At 42.9% G+C, this 25,351-nt stretch overlaps 2 protein-coding genes across 2 annotated transcripts in view; one reads left to right on the top strand and one right to left on the bottom strand.

Annotated features, from left to right (window-relative positions):
• Positions 1 to 25,351, bottom strand: part of LOC137434102 (protein disulfide-isomerase A3-like) — a 108,083-nt gene that overhangs the window by 76,837 nt on the left and 5,895 nt on the right. The window lies entirely within an intron of this gene.
• LOC137434104 (LHFPL tetraspan subfamily member 2 protein) overlaps positions 1,148 to 25,351 on the top strand; it is a 58,944-nt gene continuing 34,740 nt past the window's right edge. Inside the window, exon 1 of the mRNA XM_068126785.2 lies at positions 1,148 to 1,307. The gene's annotated coding sequence lies outside the window, so the exon portion shown is untranslated. The remainder of the gene's footprint in view (positions 1,308 to 25,351) is intronic.

A 25,351-nucleotide genomic window follows, 5' to 3' on the forward strand; every position in this document is an offset into this window, starting at 1 on the left:
GATGAAACTTGGTGGACAGGTTGAGTGTGTGACGAGGACAAATTGATTAGATTTTGGTTAAGATCCGGATCCAGATCCGGCCTATCAGTGGGATACGAAGCGTAAACTGGTCAGCCTAGCAAAAGTATGCACTCTACCTATGAGCAGGTGTCGAGTGTTTAGGAACCAATAAGATATTGATCTTTTTTGTTTTTGTAGTGTTTGTTTCCTTGGAGTTAAATCCACGTGGTATTCATTGGGCCCTTTTGTGGTTTTCATCCCGATAATGTCCCTCAAATGTTGGTCAATAGAACGAACTTTGATAACATGAGCAAGAGTGCTAAAGATAAGGTCGGAGGTCAGTAGAACAACCTGAATGTAATTTTATTATTTGTCGGAGGACTTGGAGTGCTATCTTGATTTATTTCCCCACTTTTAAAGTAGAACAGGCTCGGATTTTTCCTGCAACTTCATAAATAATACATTCCATCACTGTGCTGCCAGAAACTCGACTACGTTGTCATGACTGCTTAAACACAGAATGAATTTGTGCAAAGGACAATCTATTTCTTATGTGTGAATGGAGATTGGCTTCAGTTGGCGAAATTGAGTAAATTAAATATAAGAAAGGAGGTGTGGGAGGAGTCGGTGTTTAAGTTATAGTTTGGGAGGACATGGGAGTAAAGGTTAAGGAATGGGTAGGTGTGGAGCATATATGGAGTGCAGGGGTAAAGGGCAAAGGTTCTGCCATAAATTTGGGATGTAATAAATAGATGGTCCCAAAAACAATAATGGTAAAGCATTTACTCTCCAAAGCTATGAGTTCAGCTTCAAATTACATATATAGTACAGTATTGTGTTGATTCGTCCATATACTTTAATCTTTTGTTATTGTTGTTGATGTAAAAGTGCACTGTTGCCTCACACCTATGTCCTTATTCGTGTAAAAGCATACATTGATATCTACTCTGGCCCTGATTCTGCATATATTTTGTGCAAGCCCTTCCATTAACTACATATTCGAAATACACCTCTTTCCCAACACGTCACGCCTCCCAAATTCTTTACCGTTTCCTCCGACCATTCAGATTTCTCCAATTGTTTGCCCCGCCTCTCAAAAGTTCTTCGCCCCGCCTCTGAAATCGTCAGCCCCGCCCCACCATTCTGAACTTGCCAGCTTTCTCCCGCCTCTCGCGGCCAGCTGCTGTCGTGTGCACCGGTTTAAAACTGATCCATTTCCCCCTCTCGGTGCTTTTGTGCCCATTACGTGCTTTCTGCTCTTCACTTGTTGAGCCTCCCCCGTTTTCCGCCACGATCCATCGCTTGCGGTAAGTCGTGCCCGCTGGACTGATCGCAGGGATGAGGGACACTTTGTGGGACTTCGTATGGACTTTGTGACTGACCAAGTATCTGTAAATAGCTAAAGTAACGGTTAGCATGTCTATGTGCGTTCTGTTATTTTAATATCGTTATTTATTAGGTATGCTCTATTGTTAGTGCTGTCGTAGCCTTCCTTTATCCTGTGGGGTCATGGGGACCTCATGGGATTAGGAGATAGGAGACTGAGAAATAACATCTGGGGAAGGTCGACGACCACATTCATAGACCGTCAGAACATTTTGATCATGGAAAAGTAGATGCTGTTGGAAATAAATGGTGAGTTTTCTTTTTTTCTGAGGGCAGGGGTGAAATTAAATGATTCCTGCATCTGTTTTGAGTTTTGCATCACAGAGGTGAAGCACGGTCACCACTTCATGGCCACGACCAAAAGATTTGGCAGTAACAGAGCTTTTAGGATGTACCATTTGACCACCGTTCAGTGTGCACCCAGGGTGGTTTGGGTGCATCCATTGACATTTATCTGAGCGAACAGCCCTCGGTCGGATGAAGGCCGAAGCCAGAGTTTGGACGTCATCCAGGTTAGTGACCCATAACAACCCCGTCATATGTGGTCTACGTCTCATAGCTTTGAAAATAAATGGTCTCTTCACAATTATGGTCTGTCTCGAAAATTTCAATTACCAAAGAGGGGGAATTAACGACCTTTCTGGAGTGGTTGAAGATGGCAGTGAGGGGGTGGGGACGGAGCATCTGAGTACACCCACAGATGGTCTCTTTGGCTCCTTGCCATATGTACAGAGAGTCTGATTCTTCCTCCCCCTGGGCTTTGGAGAATGGGTTGGGGTGGTGATAAAATGCAGGTCATCAATTAACCAGATGTGAAGTCGGATAGGTGGATGTAACGAAATCGTGATATGTATCCACTCCTTGCATTTAGAGGAGTAAAATAGGAATAGGGAGATGTATATGGATGGGGCATGCACATTTTACAAAGGAAATGAGAACAATTTCTTCTTTTTTTTCTTCAAAAGAAACCCCAAAGAGGTGTCTGCACCGCTCTTGGCAGCTCTGAGGCACACTCAGCAATTTCCTGTTATTTTTTCCTTTCTCCAGCTCTCCGTCGTGACTGAAGCCCTGCGTTCGCTGGGCGCTCCCCCCCCCCCCCCCCCCTCACAAGTGGTTCTGCAATCTGCAGCGAGTAGCATTGTGGAGCCGTTGCACCTCTGGCCGTTCAGGATTAGATCAGTAAGTGCATTTTTGGCTCACCGTGGGTTATCCTCCAATCCCCCCCCCAGTTGTGTTTGTGAAGAAAGTGTCCGGTTACCCTGGTCGAGCATCATGATGAATGCTGTGCCAGATGGCATATTGTGAAATCGTACCCTCACCGGGCAAAAAAAAAATCTTCATTCGATTTGTTACTTTGCATCAGCACTGAATCCACATTCTCTGTAGTTTTTGTCTTTTGTGCGTCGTCTGCAAAGGGTTTCTCTGTGGTTCGGATGACGCATTTTGTGTTCGAGCAACAAATCGTTTTGTGCCTATCTGGTCCAGCTCGGGGGAAGAGCAGGACGCGTTTCGCCAGAGATAAGGAAATCATTGACAGGCAGCAAAGTCAAATTTGTCACTAAAGGAAGTGAATGCCTGATGGGTAATACACATGGATTGGGGTGGAAAACGACAACAAATACTTTTCTTAGAATCCTTCGGATAAAGAATTGTTGTGGGAAACTTCCTTTGTGATAATAACTTTTACTAGAAGGTGAACTCGGCCTTTTCAACTCCAGGTTAAAAAAATTTTGACCACCTTCCATATTTCCGTCCACCCGTCCTTTCCATATCGGTACCTTGCCAATCACAAGACAAAGAGTTGACAATGATGATGTGTTTGGGACGGAGCCATGTGGGCATTGCTTTTCGTCCTCTAGGCCATCAGGCCTCCTTCATGAAATCATCCCATCCCATTTATGATACTATTATTTATGATAACATCAGGCAGAACATCAGGCCTTCTTTATGGGATATATATTTGAACACCATCCCATTAACCTTGACAACTGTTAAGACTTCGGTGGGTTTTGCTCCTCGAGTTGAACTCATTCACAAGTCCACAAAGAGGTTTCCTCCAGACCTGTACCTCTAAATTTCCATCTCCCAGGCCATGATTTCGAGACATGGCCTGCCCGTGACCTTTGCTCTCTGGCCTAATACTACTCTCGGGACTGGGAAAACCACACGTGTGGATTGTTTGCAGCAGGAAATGCTGGGAAAGGTACGGGAAGCACGAGCAGTCTTACTTTATTTTTTCCCTAAATGGGGCAGCGTTCAGGGCATCCGGCCATGTTCAGAAAGTCCATGGGTCGATTTTATTTCGGTCCTCCCCTTCCTCGCGTCGTCTTGCCTTTCCTGCCATAATGGTGCTGACGGTGCCTGAACACGGCGGTGCATGCTGCTGGCCCGATATCCTTGGGGATGAAAAGCCGTTCGTGTTTTGGACCTCGATGCTGCAGCTGGGGTTTGCTCACATTACAGCTGATGTTGTGACAACTGCGCATCATACTTACGTTTGGATAGATTTCCAAAGTAATTCGGATGAGTAATATATCCGTGATGGATTTGCCAGTTTTACGGGGGTCATCCCAAAATTTATGTCAAGTCCACATAAGACGTCATAGCGTTGACATATTTATTTGTCAAGTCATTCCACATAATGTGCATCCTCTTCAATGCACCTCACTGAGCGGTCAAACAAACTTTTCAATTCCATAGTGTGGAACTCTTCCTTCTGTGTGCCCTCGACCCAGTTGCTGTGCACATCCGTTTTTTCTCTCATAAAGGATTATACCCATCGCCTAACAGTAGGCCTACTTGAGTGCGGACATGTGTAAGGAAGGATTACACAAAAAATTATTAATCCATTTAATGCGCATTTTCATTCTACATCCCCGTTATTTACCTCCGTGACTGAAGGTGGACGAAGGTTGTTTTCACCCTTGTTTAGCTGTCTGTCTGTGAACAGGATAATTCAAACAGTTATGGACGGATTTGGACAAAGCTAGGTGGACCACTGGGTGTGTGATGAGGACAAAGTGGTTCGAATTTGGTGAAGATCCATTTTCTGATGTGATAATATTTATAGTGATTCTTCAAAATTGAGAGATAGGGCTAAAAACAATATATAGCACAATATCTCAAAAAAGTTGTGGACGAGTTATGACAAAACTTGGTGGATGAGTTGGTTTGGTGACGAGAACAAGACGATTAGATTTTGGTTCAGGTCCGGATCCAGATTCGGACTATCGGTGGATACAAAACGTGAAGTTTTCAACGTGGCGGAGGTTTGCGCTCTACCGAGTGTCTTCTATTTTAACAAGAGTCCGCTTATCTTCTTTGCGGCCATGTCCTTGGTGCTACATGCTATTATTTCAATTCCTGAAACAAGGCAAGTATTTTGAGAAACTTGATATTTAACAAATACCAACTTGGTATTTACCATGGTCAGTAATGTAGCTTTGTGATCACCGACACCTTTTACTTATAAAGTTACAAGTCCCTCGGTGACAAAAATTATTTGGATTGCAATTGTTGGGAAGTGGCATGCAGTAGAGAGTAGCCCATATCAACATGAGAGTTTATTATTTATTATAAATTGTTCTTATTTTATGCTTGGACAAATGCGGCATCTTGGGAGCATACTCTTGTTTAGAGGCATTTTTATTTTGTATACTTAGTCTGGGCTCGTATGAGAGTGAACACATAGAACATATAATAAAGGGAGTGGGAGACGAGAAGGGAAGTGAGAGGAAGCGCAACAACAGCAGATAACAGGGACATCGGGAGATCTGTGGAAGAGACAGGGCTGGAGCGGGGTACATGGGATAAACTAGGTGGACACCACAGTGGATTGGGAAGAAAACGGAATTTGAAAAAGGTGGATTTGGGGTAATAATGTGGGTAGAAAAGATCAAGGTTTTCGATGGGGGAAGTTTATGAGATGGTGGTGAACAGCTGTTTTGAAGACCTGGAGGGAGGAGTGGGATTGAAGAGTGTGTGGGAATTTGTTGTCCCCCGTCGCACCGCGGAGCGAAAGGGGGACTATGGTTTTCCCGTCCGTCCGTGCGTGCGTGCGTGCATAAGCGAAGGACCGCATTCGAATTTGGTGTGTGGGTGCAACCCACGTCAAAATCCAAGATGGCCGCCGCCATGTATGTCTGATGCCATGTATGTCTGAACCTTGTGAGCGGAATATCTTGAAAAATAAGCGAAGTACCAACTTCTAATCTAGTGTGTGGGTGTATCTTGGCATAAAGAAGAACGCTATTGAAAATTGGGTCGCTACGTCAAAATCCAAGATGGCCGCCGCCATGTATGTCTGAACCATGTGAGCGGAATATCTTCAAAAGTTAGCGAAGTACCAACTTCTAATCTGGTGTGTTGGTGTATCTAGGCATAAGGAAGAACCCTATTGAAAATTGGGTCGCCACGTCAAAATCCAAGATGGCCGCCACCATATATATGTCTGAACCTTGTGAGCGAAATATCTTGAAAAATAGACGAACTACTAACTTCTAATCTGGTGTGTGGGTGTAACTACGCATAAGGAAGAAGGCTATTGAAAATTGGGTCGCCACGTCAAAATCCAAGATGGCCGCCGCCATGTATGTCAACTTTGTGAGCGGAATATCTTGAAAAATAAGCGAAGTACCAACTTCTATTCTGGTGTGTGGGTGTATCTAGGCATAAGGAAGAACGCTATTGAAAATTGGGTCGCCACGTCAAAATCCAAGATGGCCGCCTCCATGTATGTCTGAACCTTTTGAGCGAAATATCATATCATAGCATGTTTTCTGCGTCTTCCACTTTGTCAACTCACATCACTTCCCCGACGTGGGACCTAGGCATAACGCTTGTTCCAGAGGCAGGAAAAAAAAGGAATGAAAGAATGAAGGTGAGCAGAGAGTCTTGATTTTGGCAGTTTCACCACAAGAGGGTTGCTGGCAGATCTTGTGCGTCCTGAAGGAATATTTGGGGGACAGCAGGGGGTGCAAGGCCAGAGAGGAGTCGGTAAAAGACAGAAAGACCACCAACCTGCCTGTGGTGAGAGAGTGAAAAGCCCTCAGAATCAGCTTCATCATGGGAGACACCAATGATTCTGAACGCTTTGGTTTCTGCAGCGTGAAGCCGAGCTAGATGTGAAGCAGGTGCACGAGCCCACAGGGGAGAGTAGGACTTCATCAAGCTGCGGATGAAAGCTTTGTATGTGGTGAGAAGCTCAGTAGTGTCAAGGAAGGACTTCAAACGGCGGAGGATGCCAAGTGAGCGACTGGCTTTGGAGACCAGCTTGGAAATATTTATTTCCCAGGAAAAAATATTAAGTGAGCAACAAAAATAATAAATTTTTAAAATGGTTTTTTAATATTTGAGTTCCAAGGTGCAGGGAGAAGCTTCCTCCATATCAGATGTAAGTCAAGGACATTAAGAGACATCAATGTACTCTTTACATGAATCGCAACGGCCTACCAAAATGGACAAATTAACACTATGCGGAATTTGAACGTGCGATCATGTTATAATCATCCGAACGTGCCATTGCTGGACAGGTGTTGTCCCTTTTTTTTAACCTGCAACATGCCGCATGTCTACATGAGCTTGGCGTGGTTGTTGTTGCGGTTCTTGTTGGGGTGTCGATTTTTGAAATATGCACCCATTGGTCAAACACAACCTACATTTGTCGCTTGACTACACCCACCATAACCATGGCACCTAGCCCAAATAATATGGTCACCATATTGGTTTTCTGCTGGGCCTAAGACAATAGGCTTGCAGGCCACTTCTGATTATACACTGCCAGATTGCGCCAGATTTCCATTGGCTTTCTTTGGGTCGAGTGTTACTCAGAATGAGGGACCCCAAAACATCTAATCAATGTCGAATAAAAATGATTAGTAAGGTTTAATCAAGTCTGTCAGCACACACAGTCTCCCTAAAAAACACATTGAGTTATGTAATTTTTGAATGGCCCCATATCGGGGTTAAACAATCTGTAACCATGTGATGAATCAGCTTGTTCTGATATAACTGTGGGGAGGGTGACATGGATGAGAGATGTCGAGTTAATTTGTAAATACCGCATGAAATGCGTGTTTCCAAGTCGGCCCGTTAGCAGATTTTGTTGCAGGTTGTGACCACAGTGCGGTCATTCTTTTTGCAAATAATAACAAGAGAAAGAGCAATCAGAGATTGCAAACCCTCGCCAGGATGTATTTTCAGTGTTTTTTTAAGGCTTTTTATGTTAAAACAAATATGGCGGCTGAACCACGTGACCAATGACGTCGTAATTTTTTTTTTTCCTCCCCCAATTTATGCCTACATGACGCTCAAGAAAGTTAATCTTGATCGGATGAAGTTTTGTACTTGTCGAATTATGACGTCATAAAGGAGGCACCTATGACATCATCATTGACATATTTTATTTCCCATGGAGAGGTCTTTACAAGGAGCCATCTCTCAATTTTTTCTATCCAGCGCTTTCGGAGATATAGAGCCGCAAAATTTTTCGGTTTTTCCAATATGGCAGCCGAACCACGTGACTTAAGACGTCATAATTATCGTTAAAAATTCTACCGGTGGAGTTGCACCTATGGTGAAAATTTCTTGTCGATCAGACCAACGGTTGCAGAGAAAATCATATTTATTCTCTGTGGACAAACAGACAAACGGACTCAAATGCAATACCCACTCCTCAGGCGAGGGTAACCAGAACAGCACTCAGTAGAGAGCATACCTCCACCTGGTTGGCCATATCACTCAATGGTGAAGAATCACTTCAAAAATTATACTGTCTGGATTAGGATCCGGATCTTCACCAAAATGTAATCGATTCTTCCTTGTCACACACACAACCTGTCGAACAAGTTTCGTCCAAATCCGATCACAACTTTTTGAGATATCCTGCTATGCATCGTTTTTGGCCCTAACTTCCAATGGTGAAGAATCACTTTAAAAATTCTACTATCCGCATCCGAATCCGGATCTTCACCAAAATCTAATCATTTAGTCATTGTCACATACGCTACATCCCTGCCAAATTTCGTGCAAATCCGTCAACAACTTTTTGAGATATTTTGTTCACAAACGGACAAACAACCAGACAGGGGTGAAAACATAACCTCCATCCACCTTTGGGGGCGGAGGTAAAAATGTAAGAGTAAAAAGTCCATGAATATTTTTTTTTAAATTGGAACATTTCTTTAAACGCCTGTATTTTCGCATCTCAAAAATGTTTTTGAAAACATTTCTTACTGAAGCCAGATTTATCTTTCTTGGAATTTATCATTTTGCTTCACCTTGGATGTCATAAATGAAGAGGAGTTTGGGTTTTCACACAATCACATACTATCTGCATGGTAAATAAAACGTGGCTGGCATGGAAACCTGCATCCACAAACTGTTCCGTGGAAAACATCACAATGACTATCAATTGATCTTGAAGACATCTGCATGATGGTTTATTTCTGTAAAACAAACGAAGTCTTGTCACCCTCGTGGAGTAAAGTAAACCGGTGAATGTGTGACGAGGGTGAAGAGTGTACCGAGTTGGTGAACAGCCATTTTTGAATCTCTGCCATAAGTCACCAACTTGGTCGACCCACCACGTTTCCATTGTGAGATTCTGGTTGTGATTTCTCTGCCTTTGGAGCTTGGAAGGCAAGAAAAATCTAGAACAATAAGGAAACTCAAAAAGATGGAAAAAGATCATTTGGCCCATTACACCCATGCTGCATAACATTGATTTACATGCAAGCTTCACAAATCTAAATCCAAAGGCCTTTTCTTGTGATACAGGAATCTTTTTTTGCATCCACAGGTGAACCCCGTTGAGATAGCCAGCTTAATGTAGCACCTTCTGCTCCGACAAAGAGCAAGGCCCAGAACATCTAGTGCTTTATGATATTTTACGGCGGATAACTTCAACCGTTTTATTCTCATATTTTAACGTGTTGTCTTTTATACTTTTATAGTTCGATCCTTCTTCACCAGGAGTCAAACAAAAGATTTAACACATGTGAACTTCCTGTTGTCCCACCTGTGGAATTCATTACTGATCCTTCATCCTGCTCAACCCTCCATGTTTCCAAGATGGCCACCCACCCATTCCTCGTGTTAAACGCATCAACCACTGTTTGTTTGTATGTTCACTTTCACGCCCACTATTAGGTGCGCTGCCCTCTCAATACCTCTTGACCTTTTTGTGCTCTGACCTGATCTCAACGAAATGGTTAAACTTTCTGCTGAGCACACCATGTCTACATTAACTTGCTGATCCGGTGATAAAGGGTTAAATAAATCTCGAGCCTTTAAAGGGAAATAAAACTTCCATTTCAAAAAACAGTGAATTACCAGATCTGATCATTATCGGAACTTTAACCTTGATCCTTATGAAAACTAGAACGGCACTCAGAGCACATAGCCCTGCCATGCTGAACGGTGCACATTTTGTATCCCACTGATAGGCCGGATCTGGAATTTTGTCTTCCTTGTCGCACACCCAACCTGTCCACCGGGTTTTGTCATAATCCATCCATATGGATGTCCATATGTCATCCATATGTCATCCATATGGATCCATCCATAACCTTTTGAAATATCACGTTATATATCGTTTTTAGCCCCATCACTCAATGGTGAAAAATCACTTGAGAATTAAAAAATTCTCATATCTGGATCCAGATCCGGATCTTTACCAAAATCGAATCAATTTGTCCTTGTCACATACGCAACCTCTCCACCAAGTTTAATCCGAATCCATCCATAACCTTATGAGATATCCTGCTCATAAACAGACAAACAGGGTAAAAACATAACCTCCGTCATGGCGGAGGTAAAAATGCGTCTTTGACCAGGAAAAGCAATTTATGATTAGACCGATATGTCTTGTGTGTGAGTGGCCAAAACGCATATGTGACAATACATCGCCAACCGTGGACCCACGGACATCATTACATCACATGCATGTGTCCACAGTCTTATGGAGCCTGTTTAATGTTAGATCTATAAATCCTTACAATGATATTGTTACTTTATTTATTATACAATCAAGGATGCTCATTTGAGAGCAAACTTGACTCTGAGCTCCCTCCTCTGGGTTCATTCGGAGATTGGGGATAGGCCTTAATAACATAAACTACCATTTTGGTGAATTGTGAGCACATAGTGCTGCATTTCAGAGCACAATGCATTTTGGGTAGGACATGAATCCATTTTGGGTAGGACATGAATCCATTTTGGGTAGGACATGAATCCATTTTGGGTAGGACATGAATCCATTTTGGGTAGGACATGAATCCATTTTGGGTAGGACATGAATCCATTTTGGGTAGGACATGAATCCATTTTGGGTAGGACATGAATCCATTTTGGGGAGGACATGAATCCATTTTGGGTAGGACATGAATCCATTTTGGGTAGGACATGAATCCATTTTGGGTAGGACATGAATCCATTCTGGGTAGGACATGAATCCATTTTGGGTAGGACATGAATCCATTTTGGGTAGGACATGAATCCATTTTGGGTAGGACATGAATCTATTTTGGGTAGGACATGAATCTATTTTGGGGAGGACATGAATCCATTTTGGGTAGGACATGAATCCATTTTGGGTAGGACATGAATCCATTTTGGGTAGGACATGAATCTATTTTGGGTAGGACATGAATCTATTTTGGGGAGGACATGAATCTATTTTGGGTAGGACATGAATCCATTTTGGGTAGGACATGAATCCATTTTGGGTAGGACATGAATCCATTTTGGGTAGGACATGAATCTATTTTGGGTAGGACATGAATCCATTTTGGGTAGGACATGAATCCATTTTGGGTAGGACATGAATCTATTTTGGGTAGGACATGAATCTATTTTGGGTAGGACATGAATCCATTTTGGGTAGGACATGAATCCATTTTGGGTAGGACATGAATCCATTTTGGGTAGGACATGAATCCATTTTGGGTAGGACATGAATCTATTTTGGGTAGGACATGAATCCATTCTGGGTAGGACATGAATCCATTTTGGGTAGGACATGAATCCATTTTGGGTAGGACATGAATCCATTTTGGGTAGGACATGAATCCATTTTGGGTAGGACATGAATCCATTTTGGGTAGGACATGAATCCATTTTGGGTAGGACATGAATCCATTTTGGGTAGGACATGAATCCATTTTGGGGAGGACATGAATCTATTTTGGGTAGGACATGAATCCATTTTGGGTAGGACATGAATCCATTTTGGGTAGGACATGAATCCATTTTGGGTAGGACATGAATCCATTTTGGGTAGGACATGAATCTATTTTGGGTAGGACATGAATCTATTTTGGGGAGGACATGAATCTATTTTGGGTAGGACATGAATCCATTTTGGGTAGGACATGAATCCATTTTGGGTAGGACATGAATCCATTTTGGGTAGGACATGAATCTATTTTGGGTAGGACATGAATCTATTTTGGGTAGGACATGAATCCATTCTGGGTAGGACATGAATCCATTTTGGGTAGGACATGAATCCATTTTGGGTAGGACATGAATCCATTTTGGGTAGGACATGAATCCATTTTGGGTAGGACATGAATCTATTTTGGGGAGGACATGAATCCATTTTGGGTAGGACATGAATCCATTTTGGGTAGGACATGAATCCATTTTGGGTAGGACATGAATCCATTTCGGGTAGGACATGAATCCATTTCGGGTAGGACATGAATCCATTTTGGGTAGGACATGAATCCATTTTGGGTAGGACATGAATCTATTTTGGGTAGGACATGAATCCATTTTGGGTAGGACATGAATCCATTTTGGGTAGGACATGAATCCATTTTGGGTAGGACATGAATCTATTTTGGGGAGGACATGAATCTATTTTGGGTAGGACATGAATCCATTTTGGGTAGGACATGAATCCATTTTGGGTAGGACATGAATCCATTTTGGGTAGGACATGAATCCATTTTGGGTAGGACATGAATCCATTTTGGGTAGGACATGAATCCATTTTGGGTAGGACATGAATCCATTTTGGGTAGGACATGAATCTATTTTGGGTAGGACATGAATCCATTTTGGGTAGGACATGAATCCATTTTGGGTAGGACATGAATCCATTTTGGGTAGGACATGAATCCATTTTGGGGAGGACATGAATCCATTTTGGGTAGGACATGAATCCATTTCGGGTAGGACATGAATCCATTTTGGGTAGGACATGAATCCATTTTGGGTAGGACATGAATCCATCTTGGGTAGGACATGAATCTATTTCGGGTAGGACATGAATCCATTTCGGGGAGGAAATGAATCCATTTCGGGGAGGACATGAATCCATTTCGGGTAGGACATGAATCCATTTTGGGTAGGACATTAATCCATTGTGGGTAGGACATGAATCCATTTTGGGTAGGACATGAATCCATTTTGGGTAGGACATGAATCCATTTTGGGTAGGACATGAATCCATTTCGGGTAGGACATGAATCCATTTTGGGTAGGACATGAATCCATTTCGGGTAGGACATGAATCCATTTTGGGTAGGACATGAATCCATTTTGGGTAGGACATGAATCCATTTTGGGTAGGACATGAATCCATTTCGGGGAGGACATGAATCCATTTTGGGTAGGACATGAATCCATTTTGGGTAGGACATGAATCCATTTTGGGTAGGACATGAATCCATTTTGGGGAGGACATGAATCCATTTTGGGTAGGACATGAATCCATTTTGGGTAGGACATGAATCCATTTTGGGTAGGGCATGAATCCATTTTGGGGAGGACATGAATCCATTTTGGGTAGGACATGAATCCATTTTGGGGAGGACATGAATCCATTTTGGGTAGGACATGAATCCATTTTGGGTAGGACATTAATCAATTTTGGGTAGGACATGAATCCATTTCGGGTAGGACATGAATCCATTTTGGGTAGGACATGAATCCATTTTGGGGAGGACATGAATCCATTTTGGGTAGGACATGAATCCATTTTGGGTAGGACATGAATCCATTTTGGGGAGGACATGAATCTATTTTGCGTAGGACATGAATCCATTTTGGGTAGGACATGAATCCATTTTGGGTAGGACATGAATCCATCTTGGGTAGGACATGAATCCATTTCGGGTAGGACATGAATCCATTTTGGGTAGGACATGAATCCATCTTGGGTAGGACATGAATCCATTTTGGGTAGGACATGAATCCATTTTGGGTAGGACATGAATCCATTTTGGGTAGGACATGAATCCATTTCGGGGAGGACATGAATCCATTTTGGGTAGGACATGAATCCATTTTGGGTAGGACATGAATCCATTTCGGGGAGGACATGAATCCATTTTGGGTAGGACATGAATCCATTTTGGGTAGGACATGAATCCATTTCGGGTAGGACATGAATCCATTTCGGGTAGGACATGAATCCATTTTGGGTAGGACATTAATCCATTGTGGGTAGGACATGAATCCATTTTGGGTAGGACATGAATCCATTTTGGGTAGGACATGAATCCATTTCGGGTAGGACATGAATCCATTTCGGGTAGGACATGAATCCATTTTGGGTAGGACATGAATCCATTTTGGGTAGGACATGAATCCATTTTGGGTAGGACATGAATCCATTTCGGGTAGGACATGAATCCATTTTGGGTAGGACATGAATCCATTTTGGGTAGGACATGAATCCATTTTGGGTAGGACATGAATCCATTTTGGGTAGGACATGAATCCATTTTGGGTAGGACATGAATCCATTTTGGGTAGGACATGAATCCATTTTGGGTAGGACATGAATCCATTTTGGGTAGGACGTGAATCCATTTCGGGTAGGACATGAATCCATTTTGGGTAGGACATGAATCCATTTTGGGTAGGACATGAATCCATTTTGGGTAGGACATGAATCCATTTTGGGTAGGACATGAATCCATTTTGGGTAGGACATGAATCCATTTTGGGTAGGACATGAATCCATTTCGGGTAGGACATGAATCCATTTTGGGTAGGACATGAATCCATTTCGGGTAGGACATGAATCCATTTCGGGTAGGACATGAATCCATTTTGGGTCGGACATGAATCCATTTTGGGTAGGACATGAATCCATTTCGGGTAGGACATGAATCCATTTCGGGTAGGACATGAATCCATTTTGGGTAGGACATGAATCCATTTTGGTGAATTGTGAGCACATAGTGCTGCATTTCAGAGCACACTGCCCTTAGGTAGGACATGAATCTATTTTTGGTAGGACATGAATCAATTTTGGGTAGGACATGAATCTATTTTGGGTAGGACATGAATCCATTTTGGGTAGGACATTAATCCATTTTGGGTAGGACATGAATCCATCTTGGGTAGGACATAAATCCATTTTGGGTAGGACATGAATCCATTTCGGGTAGGACATGAATCTATTTTGGGTAGGACATGAATCCATTTCGGGTAGGACATGAATCCATTTCGGGTAGGACATGAATCCATTTTGGGTAGGACATGAATCCATTTCGGGTAGGACATGAATCTATTTTGGGTAGGACATGAATCCATTTCGGGTAGGACATGAATCCATTTTGGGTAGGACATGAATCCATTTCGGGTAGGACATGAATCCATTTCGGGTAGGACATGAATCTATTTTGGGTAGGACATGAATCTATTTTGGGTAGGACATGAATCTATTTTGGGTAGGACATGAATCCATTTCGGGTAGGACATGAGTCAATTTTAGGGAGGACATGAATCCATTTCGGGTAGGACATGAATCCATTTTGGGTAGGACATGAATCTATTTTGGGTAGGACATGAATCCATTTCGGGTAGGACATGAATCCATTTTGGGTAGGACATGAATCCATTTCGGGTAGGACATGAATCCATTTCGGGTAGGACATGAATCTATTTTGGGTAGGACATGAATCCATTTCGGGTAGGACATGAATCCATTTCGGGTAGGACATGAATCTATTTTGGGTAGGACATGAATCCATTTTGGGTAGGACATGAATCTATTTTGGGTAGGACATGAATCCATTTTGGGTAGGACATGAATCCATTTTGGGTAGGACATGAATCCATTTTGGGTAGGACATGAATCTATTTTGGGTAGGACATGAATCCATTTTGGGTAGGACATGAATCTATTTTGGGTAGGACATGAATCCATTTTGGGTAGGACATGAATCAATTTTGGGTAGGACATGAATCTATTTTGGGTAGGACATGAATCTATTTTGGGTAGGACATGAATCTATTTTGGGTAGGACATGAATCTATTTTGGGTAGGACATGAATCCATTTTGGGTAGGACATGAATCCATTTTGGGTAGGACATGAATCTATTTTGGGTAGGACATGAATCTATTTTGGGTAGGACATGAATCCATTTTGGGTAGGACATGAATCTATTTTGGGTAGGACATGAATCCATTTTGGGTAGGACATGAATCAATTTTAGGTAGGACATGAATCCATTTCGGGTAGGACATGAATCTATTTTGGGTAGGACATTAATCTATTTTGGGTAGGACATGAATCCATTTTGGGTAGGACATGAATCCATTTTGGGTAGGACATGAATCCATTTTGGGTAGGACATGAATCCATTTCGGGTAGGACATGAATCTATTTTGGGTAGGACATGAATCCATTTCGGGAAGGACATGAATCCATTTCGGGTAGGACATGAATCCATTTCGGGTAGGACATGAATCTATTTTGGGTAGGACATGAATCCATTTTGGGTAGGACATGAATCTATTTTGGGTAGGACATGAATCAATTTTAGGTAGGACATGAATCCATTTCGGGTAGGACATGAATCTATTTTGGGTAGGACATGAATCCATTTTGGGTAGGACATGAATCCATTTTGGGTAGGACATGAATCCATTTTGGGTAGGACATGAATCTATTTTGGGTAGGACATGAATCCATTTCGGGTAGGACATGAATCCATTTCGGGTAGGACATGAATCTATTTCGGGTAGGACATGAATCCATTTTGGGTAGGACATGAATCCATTTCGGGTAGGACATGAATCTATTTTGGGTAGGACATGAATCCATTTCGGGTAGGACATGAATCCATTTTGGGTAGGACATGAATCCATTTTGGGTAGGACATGAATCCATTTTGGGTAGGACATGAATCCATTTTGGGTAGGACATGAATCTATTTTGGGTAGGACATGAATCCATTTCGGGTAGGACATGAATCCATTTCGGGTAGGACATGAATCTATTTCGGGTAGGACATGAATCCATTTCGGGTAGGACATGAATCCATTTTGGGTAGGACATGAATCCATTTTGGGTAGGACATGAATCCATTTCGGGTAGGACATGAATCCATTTCGGGTAGGACATGAATCCATTTCGGGTAGGACATGAATCCATTTTGGGTAGGACATGAATCCATTTCGGGTAGGACATGAATCCATTTTGGGTAGGACATGAATCTATTTTGGGTAGGACATGAATCCATTTCGGGTAGGACATGAATCCATTTCGGGTAGGACATGAATCCATTTCGGGTAGGACATGAATCCATTTCGGGTAGGACATAAATCCATTTCGGGTAGGACATGAATCCATTTTGGGTAGGACATGAATCCATTTCGGGTAGGACATAAATCCATTTCGGGTAGGACATAAATCCATTTTGGGTAGGACATGAATCCATTTCGGGTAGGACATGAATCCATTTCGGGTAGGACATGAATCCATTTTGGGTAGGACATGAATCTATTTTGGGTAGGACATGAATCCATTTCGGGTAGGACATGAATCAATTTTAGGTAGGACATGAATCCATTTCGGGTAGGACATGAATCTATTTTGGGTAGGACATGAATCCATTTTGGGTAGGACATGAATCCATTTTGGGTAGGACATGAATCCATTTTGGGTAGGACATGAATCCATTTCGGGTAGGACATGAATCCATTTCGGGTAGGACATGAATCTATTTTGGGTAGGACATTAATCCATTTCGGGTAGGACATGAATCCATTTCGGGTAGGACATGAATCTATTTCGGGTAGGACATGAATCCATTTCGGGTAGGACATGAATCCATTTTGGGTAGGACATGAATCCATTTTGGTGAATTGTGAGCACATAGTGCTGCATTTCAGAGCACACTGCCCTTTGGGTAGGACATGAATCCATTTCGGGTAGGACATGAATCCATTTTGGGGAGGACATGAATCCATTTTGGGTAGGACATGAATCCATTTTGGGTAGGACATGAATCCATTTTGGGTAGGACATGAATCCATTTTGGGTAGGACATGAATCCATTTTGGGTAGGACATGAATCCATTTTGGGTAGGACATGAATCCATTTTGGGTAGGACATGAATCCATTTCGGGTAGGACATGAATCCATTTTGGGTAGGACATGAATCCATTTTGGGTAGGACATGAATCCATTTTGGGTAGGACATGAATCCATTTCGGGTAGGACATGAATCCATTTTGGGTAGGACATGAATCCATTTTGGGTAGGACATGAATCCATTTTGGGTAGGACATGAATCCATTTTGGGTAGGACATGAATCCATTTTGGGTAGGACATGAATCCATTTTGGGTAGGACATGAATCCATTTTGGGTAGGACATGAATCCATTTTGGGTAGGACATGAATCCATTTTGGGTAGGACATGAATCCATTTCGGGTAGGACATGAATCCATTTTGGGTAGGACATGAATCCATTTTGGGTAGGACATGAATCCATTTTGGGTAGGACATGAATCCATTTCGGGTAGGACATGAATCCATTTTGGGTAGGACATGAATCCATTTTGGGTAGGACATGAATCCATTTTGGGTAGGACATGAATCCATTTTGGGTAGGACATGAATCCATTTTGGGTAGGACATGAATCCATTTTGGGTAGGACATGAATCCATTTTGGTGAATTGTGAGCACATAGTGCTGCATTTCAGAGCACACTGCCCTTTGGGTAGGACATGAATCCATTTCGGGTAGGACATGAATCCATTTTGGGTAGGACATGAATCCATTTTGGGTAGGACATGAATCCATTTTGGGTAGGACTTGAATCCAGCTGTCATGCCACTAAAGGATTCCTTGTGATCTTTCACAAGAGGAGGCCATTGGTTTAGGCCCTTGGCCACTCTGACCTTTCTAGTCAATTGAAGGGTCCATGGATGTTAAAAATTCTGGGATGTGGAAGTTGTAAGCCAACTGGGCCAAACGGCCTCTTCCTACATCTAAGCTTTCTTGTACGGTATAGTTGATTATTATGAAATATTTTAATAGTCACGGTTTGATGTGCCATGTACATGCTTTTCAAGCCTAGTCTCTCAGCAATCCTCGGGCAAAGACCTCCGGTATGTTGCAAAGTATCTGCTTTGTGGTTGCATGATTTCATAATCATTGTTGTGGTTGTGTGCGGTGATCACGTAGAACAAGAGGTAAAGGCTATGTACTGTTGTGGTCAAAAATATTGGCACCCTTGCACTTTTTTCAAATAATGCACCATCATTTCTTCCAGAAAATTGTTGAAATTAAAAAAATCTTTTGGTATCCACATTTGTATTTCTTTGGTTTGCAGAGGAACAAAATAAAAAAAGCTGAAAAAATTACGAACTCTTAGCTTATTCCACACAAATCCGAAAATGGCCCGGACAATATTATTAGCACCTTTTAGAAGTTGTTAGAAATAATTAGATTTCAAGCAGGTGATTCTCCTTTACTTTGGAATTTAACTCACCTGTGGTGAGTTGCAGGTGCCTGCAATATAAAAATCACTCATTCAACCAGTTTGAATAGATAAAAGGAGTCATTCTGCTCTTTTGTGTCACTGTGTGTTCCGCAATGAGCATAGAGAAAAGAAAGAAAACCAGAGAATTGTCTGAGGAGGTCAGACACAAAATTGTAGCCAAGCGTGGAAAATCTCAAGGTCACAAGTCCATCTCCAGAGACCTTGATGTTCCTGTGTCCACCGTACGCAATGTTATCAGGAAGTTTAAGGCCCATGGCACTGTAGCCAACCTCCCTGGACGTGGCCGTAAGATAAAACCTGATCCAAGATTGCAGCGAAGGATTGTTCAAATGGTGGAGAAAGCACCTCGATCAACTGCCAAACAGATTCAAGCTGGCCGTCAGATACAAGGTACGACAGTTTCAACTTGCACCATCCGTAGTCAACTCAATGAAAGGGGGTTCTATGGCAGGAGATCCAGGAGGGCCCCATCGCTGAGAGATAGACATAAAAAAGCCTGAATGGAGTTTTCCAAAACACACCTGAACAAGCCAAAATCCTTCTGGGAGAATGTCCTATGGACAAATGAGACCAAATTAGAGCTTTTTGGCGAAGCACATCATCTCTATGTTTACAGAAAACAAAATGAAGCCTTCAAAGAAAATAACACCTTCAATACAGTCAAACATGGAGGAGGTTCAGTGATGTTTTGGGGGTGCTGTGCTGCCCTGGCACTGGGTGCCTTGAATGTGTGCATGGCATCAAGAAATCAGGAGATTACCAAGGCATTTTGGAGTGCAATGTTGAACCCAGTGTCAGAAAGCTGGGTCTCTGTCGAAGGTCATGGGTCTTGCAGCAGAACAACGACCCCAAAAACACTTCACAAAGCACCCAGGAATGGTTCAAGACAAAACACTGAACTGTTCTGAAGTGGCCAGCAATGAGTCCAGATCTAAATCCCATTGAACACTTGTGGGGAGATCTGAAAACAGCAGTTGGGAGAAGGCACCTTTCAAATCTGGGAAAACCAGAGCAGTTTGCACAATAAGAGTGAGTCAAACTGCCAGTAGAGAGGTGTAGGAAGCTCATTCATGGCTACAGGAAGCGCTTGACTGCAGTTATTTTGTCCAAAGTCCGTGCTACCAAATATTAAGTCTCGGGTGTCAATAATTTTGTCAATGCCATTTCTTTTCTGATCTGATTCCTCTTCTCCAATGGCTTGATCTCTGATCATCAATTTGGTTTCAGACCTGGTCACTCTACTCTGGACATGCTGCTTCTGCTTTCTCAACAATGGATGGAGGTCCTCAATGCCAAACAGGAAATTAGAGCCGTCTCCCTTGACATTTCACGTGCCTTCGATACGGTCTGGCACCCTGCTCTGCTCACCAAACTCTCCTCCTTTGGTATCCATGGAAATCTCCACGCATGGCTGGCGGACTTCCTCTCTGGTCGTAGTCAACGTGTGGCCCTTAATGGGTTTCTCTCATCTCCTCTTCCTGTTCAGGCTGGAGTTCCCCAAGGTAGTGTTCTGGGCCCTGTGCTTTTTCTGGTCTTCATCAATGATCTCCCTGACTCTCTTGAAAATCCTCTCTATCTCTTTGCTGACGACTCTACTCTCTGTCGCTCCATTCCTCATCCCTCAGATCGGCAGTCTGCAGCCTCCTCACTCTCTGCAGACCTGGACAAAATTACAGACTGGGCAAACAAATGGAACATGTCTTTCAATCCTGATAAATCTCACACTCTTACGATGTCTCTCCGAAAAGACCGACTGGAAAACCCTCCCATCCACTTTCTGAATAATCCTCTCCAAGAAGTTCTGTCACTCAAGCTTTTGGGTCTCACTATTTGCCATGATCTTTCCTGGGAAAACCACATTTCAAATCTGGCCTCCAAAGCCAGTCGCCGACTGGGCATCCTCCGTCGTGCGAAGTCCTTCCTTGGCACACCTGAGCTCCTCACCACATACAAGGCTTTCATCCGCAGCTCTATGGAATACTGCTCTCCCCTCTGGTCTGGTGCTCCTGCCTCACACCTAGCCCGTCTTCACGCTGTTGAAACCAAAGCGTTCAGAATCATTGGAATCTCACGCGATGAAGCTAACTCCAAGGGCCTTTCACCCACTCACCGCAGGCAGGTTGGTGGTCTTTCCGTCTTCTACCGACTCCTCTCTGGCCTTGCCCCCCCAGCCCTCTCTGGGCTCTGTCCCCCAAATATTCCTACAGGTCGCACAAGATCTGCCTGCAACCCTCTTATGGTTAAACTGCCAAAATCAATACTTTCTGCTCACCTTCACTCCTTCATTCCTCTTTTCTCCCGCCTCTGGAACAAACTCCCTCACTCTCTTCAATCCCACTCCACCCTCCAGGTCTTTAAAACAGCTGTTCACCACCATCTCTTATCCTCCCCCATCCAAAACCTTGATCTTTTCTACCCCCGCTAATTTCGGTCCCCTTGTGTTTTATACTTCTCCCCCCCCCCCCCTCCCCCCTTTCCCACGCCTCCTGCCCCCAAGCCCTCTCCCTCCCACACTTCTCCCTGCTCTCAAATGTTGTGGTTGTGTGCTTCCCCTTCTCTCCCCATCTTGTCTTCCGCTCCCTCTTTTTGTATATTTTGTTTGTCTGGTTGATTTGTTTGTGAAATAAATGTTAGCTCTTTCACGAGCCTCGATTCAGTATACAAAAAAAAAAAAAAAAAAAAAAAAAAAAGTATATATTAAGTTCTCAATCAAAAACAAAGGTTGTGTCTGCATTGTTTTAAAAAAAAAAACTTCTGAAACTGGCATTTGTTATGTATGAAGGTTGGCTGGTAGGCTAGCTAACTTAAAGGTATGCGCAATGTCCTATAAGCCGTCTAGTCTGTGTTTAAATCCCGACGCAGCTATAAACTGTCATCCCGGTGTTTCACAGGCAAGGTGATTCATCAATGTATGTGTTGTCCCTCGGATGGAAGTTAGGCCGGAAGTTAAGTTTGTCCTTATAAATAGTACATGCTTCATATAAAATACCAATATGGCCCGGTTCAAATATTGCTCAGATAATTACCAAACTACACTAATCCTTTCATATTCCTGCTGAGACCTTCCTTCAGGTCATGATGATAAAGCAAATTTGTCCTCAGGGTGACCAGGTTTTGAATTGTATTTTGTCAGAAATGGACCAAATTTGTTCAATTTTCCCCAACACGCGTATTCATCGTCGGGTGGTATACTAAGTTGTGGATAGATAATGGGATATCGCTTGGAGGTGTACATGAGTAAAGGTAACTCTCGGTGCTGTCATTTACAGACAGTTCAGGTGTTTGAGGAGAGGGAAGACTTTAGCATTGAACCTAAGATAGGTGTACCCCTGAATATACCCATCCATACAGAATGAGTATACCCAGGGGTACACCTATCCAGGGTTAATGGAATCGATCAGTTAATTACTTTGTATCCCAAGAATTGATATGGATTATTTATATTTTCTGAAATGGGACGTTTGGGAGTTTGAGGTGATGTAATTTGCTCCTTCTTGATTTGTGGTGTGAAATGTAACCCTCACTGGGCTTTGATTCGGCCGATTTGATGCACGTCTCATTCCTACCGACCAATAGGTGAATGACGGACACAAGGAACTGCGAGGAATGTGGTTGAGGAGTGGTATTGGAAAGTGTACAAGGAGGGAGTGAATTGGTAAAAGGAATAGGATGGGTGTGAGCGTTGAGGATCTTGTTAAAGTAAAGCCACAGAGAGAAGGAGAGAGTGAGCTAATGATTGAGCCAGCTGCCTGGCAGGCATCGTCTCGGCTCCACGTATTGACACAGCAATGCAACAGATGTATAGCTCCGGGCCTCGCCTGGACCTGGGGACCATTTCGGCTCGTCAAGCTTTCCCACCGCGGCGGACCCAAACAACCGGCTTTCGTTGTCTATCCCTGGGAGTGTAAAAGTCAGCTGTGGAGATGTGCGGGGCCTGTGCCAGCATTACTCATTCGTGCTAAGTCAGACTCTCCATAGTTGGAACTGTCGGTGTCATGCTCGGTAACCATGAAGAATATCCACGTGCGGTTTTGTTTTCTCAACAAAGTGCTCATCGAATGTGTAATCCCCACAAAATTAGGTTAAAGCATTTGGTTTTTGGAATTACATTTGGTATTTTATGACTGTGATGAATTGAACTTTGTTTAACTGCAAATCCCTGGTAGTACGGCAGATGGGTGAAATATTTGGGAGAATTTTGACTTTGATGATACAAGCCCGAGAGTTGGCACACAGTTAGAGTATGCCCGAAGGAAGATATTTGGCCTTAGGGCCATCGCAGATTTGTCCTGTGACAACAATGGCGGCCATTTTTCAAAATGGCCTCCATTGCTTGTTATTAGTCCCCGACCGGTGTACACCAGAGGGGACGATAGGTTTGCACTCTGTCCCTCCGTCTGTCAGTCTGTCAGTCCGTCACGCAAAGAACAGTTTTCCGGACTTTTTTTCTAAACGCTTAAGGCTAATGATGTCAAACTTGGCACATGGTTTCCTCATGATAAGATACAGATCGAGTTCGAACTTCACGACGTTTCGATCATTTTTAACAAAGTTATGGCACTTTGAACTTTGGGAATTCTGATAATTCTGATGATCCTTAACTCACTGCCATTTTAAGTTTTAATTTCCTTTAAAAATGATTTTCTCTGCAATAATAGGACCGATTGAGATCAAATTTTCACCGTCGGGGGGAATCCGTCTGCAGAATAGTTTAATAGTAATTATGACGTCACAGGTCACGTGGTTCGGCCGCCATATTGTTTTTCGTGAAAACACGAAAACGCCTTTTTCTCTGCAACGGCTGAACAGAGTGAGGCCAAACTTTGCAGGCAGAATCGCATACCCGTGATGAACAAAAAAGTCAACGAGCATGACGTCATGCGTCACATGGTTTCAGAGTTATGACGTTTTTAAGCATGAATCTTTAAAACCGAGCTCCTCCCTCATTTTTGATCCAATCGAGGGGAAACTTCACAGATCTGTTCAGCATGTCAATCTACTAAAATGTCCTTTTGGAATTTGCGATAGGGCACGTGGTTTGGCAGATATCGTTAATTAAATGAATTTTTTTTTTTTTAATGGATATCTCTTGTTTATTCTAGAGTTCTCCTCAAGCCGCACCACACGCCCTCAGCCTCGTCTGCGAACGTCAACAGCGCGACACAGCGCGCGCTTTCGGGAGGGGCGGAGCCAAGCCGAGCAACATATATATACACATCGATCATTGATCGTGAACCAGAAAATATAATAAATTACTGATATTTAGCGACTCGAAACGTTCTTTATCAACAACTTATTTATGGTGCTTCTGCTGACCTGTCTGCAAGGTGTATAAATCGAAGTCCCGAGTGCGAATCACAGGTGAGCCCGTCCTGAGGTAATTAGCGATTGGGAACGATTCAGAACCTGTGTGTAAATAACCCATGGTAATTTCCCCAACAGTTTTCCGGACGACAGACTGCCGGTAGGGGACATGTATTGCATTGCAATACTCAGAATGCTTGTTTTACATACAGACTTGGCATTTAATATGGAATTTTTTTGTGGGGGTGAACTTACTTTTCAAAATGTCTGAGACCCAAAAGTTCATTGGAATTATGTTGAAATTATTCTAGATTTTGTTAATGTGACCTTTAAAAGAAACAAAAACCACATTTGACATTTCGAAACAAATAAATTGATCCTTGAAAGTGATGTAAACTGATATCGAACTCAATTCATGGACAGTACTGTGTTAAACTTCTGTACGTTTTCCAGAAGTATCTCTTTATTTTGCACATTAGCCAAAAAATTTTTTAACAAAACCAAAAGTTAAATTACGACTGGGATTACGGACAGTAAAATTACAGTTCAGTACTTAGTGTAACCCCCACGAGCATTCAGGAGAGCATGTACACGTTGAGGCATGCTGTTCACGAGATTTGCCAAGGTTTGGACAGGAATCGCTTGCCATGCAGTGACAATAGCCTGCTGCAATTCACGCACAGAGGTCGGCTGCTGGTCCAGGTTGTCGATTTGACATGTTTATTCTGCCCACAAGTTCTCTATCGGATTCATATCCGGGGACATGGCAGGCCACTCCATATGCTCTACACCACGGTCAGCAAGAAAGTGTTGGATCATGCGAGCACGATGAGGCCGTGCATTGTCATCTTGGAAGACAAAGTTTCCTCAAAAGGCTGCACGAGCAAATGGAAGCAATGTT

The sequence above is a fragment of the Myxine glutinosa genome, chromosome 10 (genome assembly GCF_964187855.1).
Source record: "Myxine glutinosa chromosome 10, kmMyxGlut1.1, whole genome shotgun sequence".
Classification (NCBI taxonomy): Eukaryota; Metazoa; Chordata; class Myxini; order Myxiniformes; family Myxinidae; genus Myxine; species Myxine glutinosa.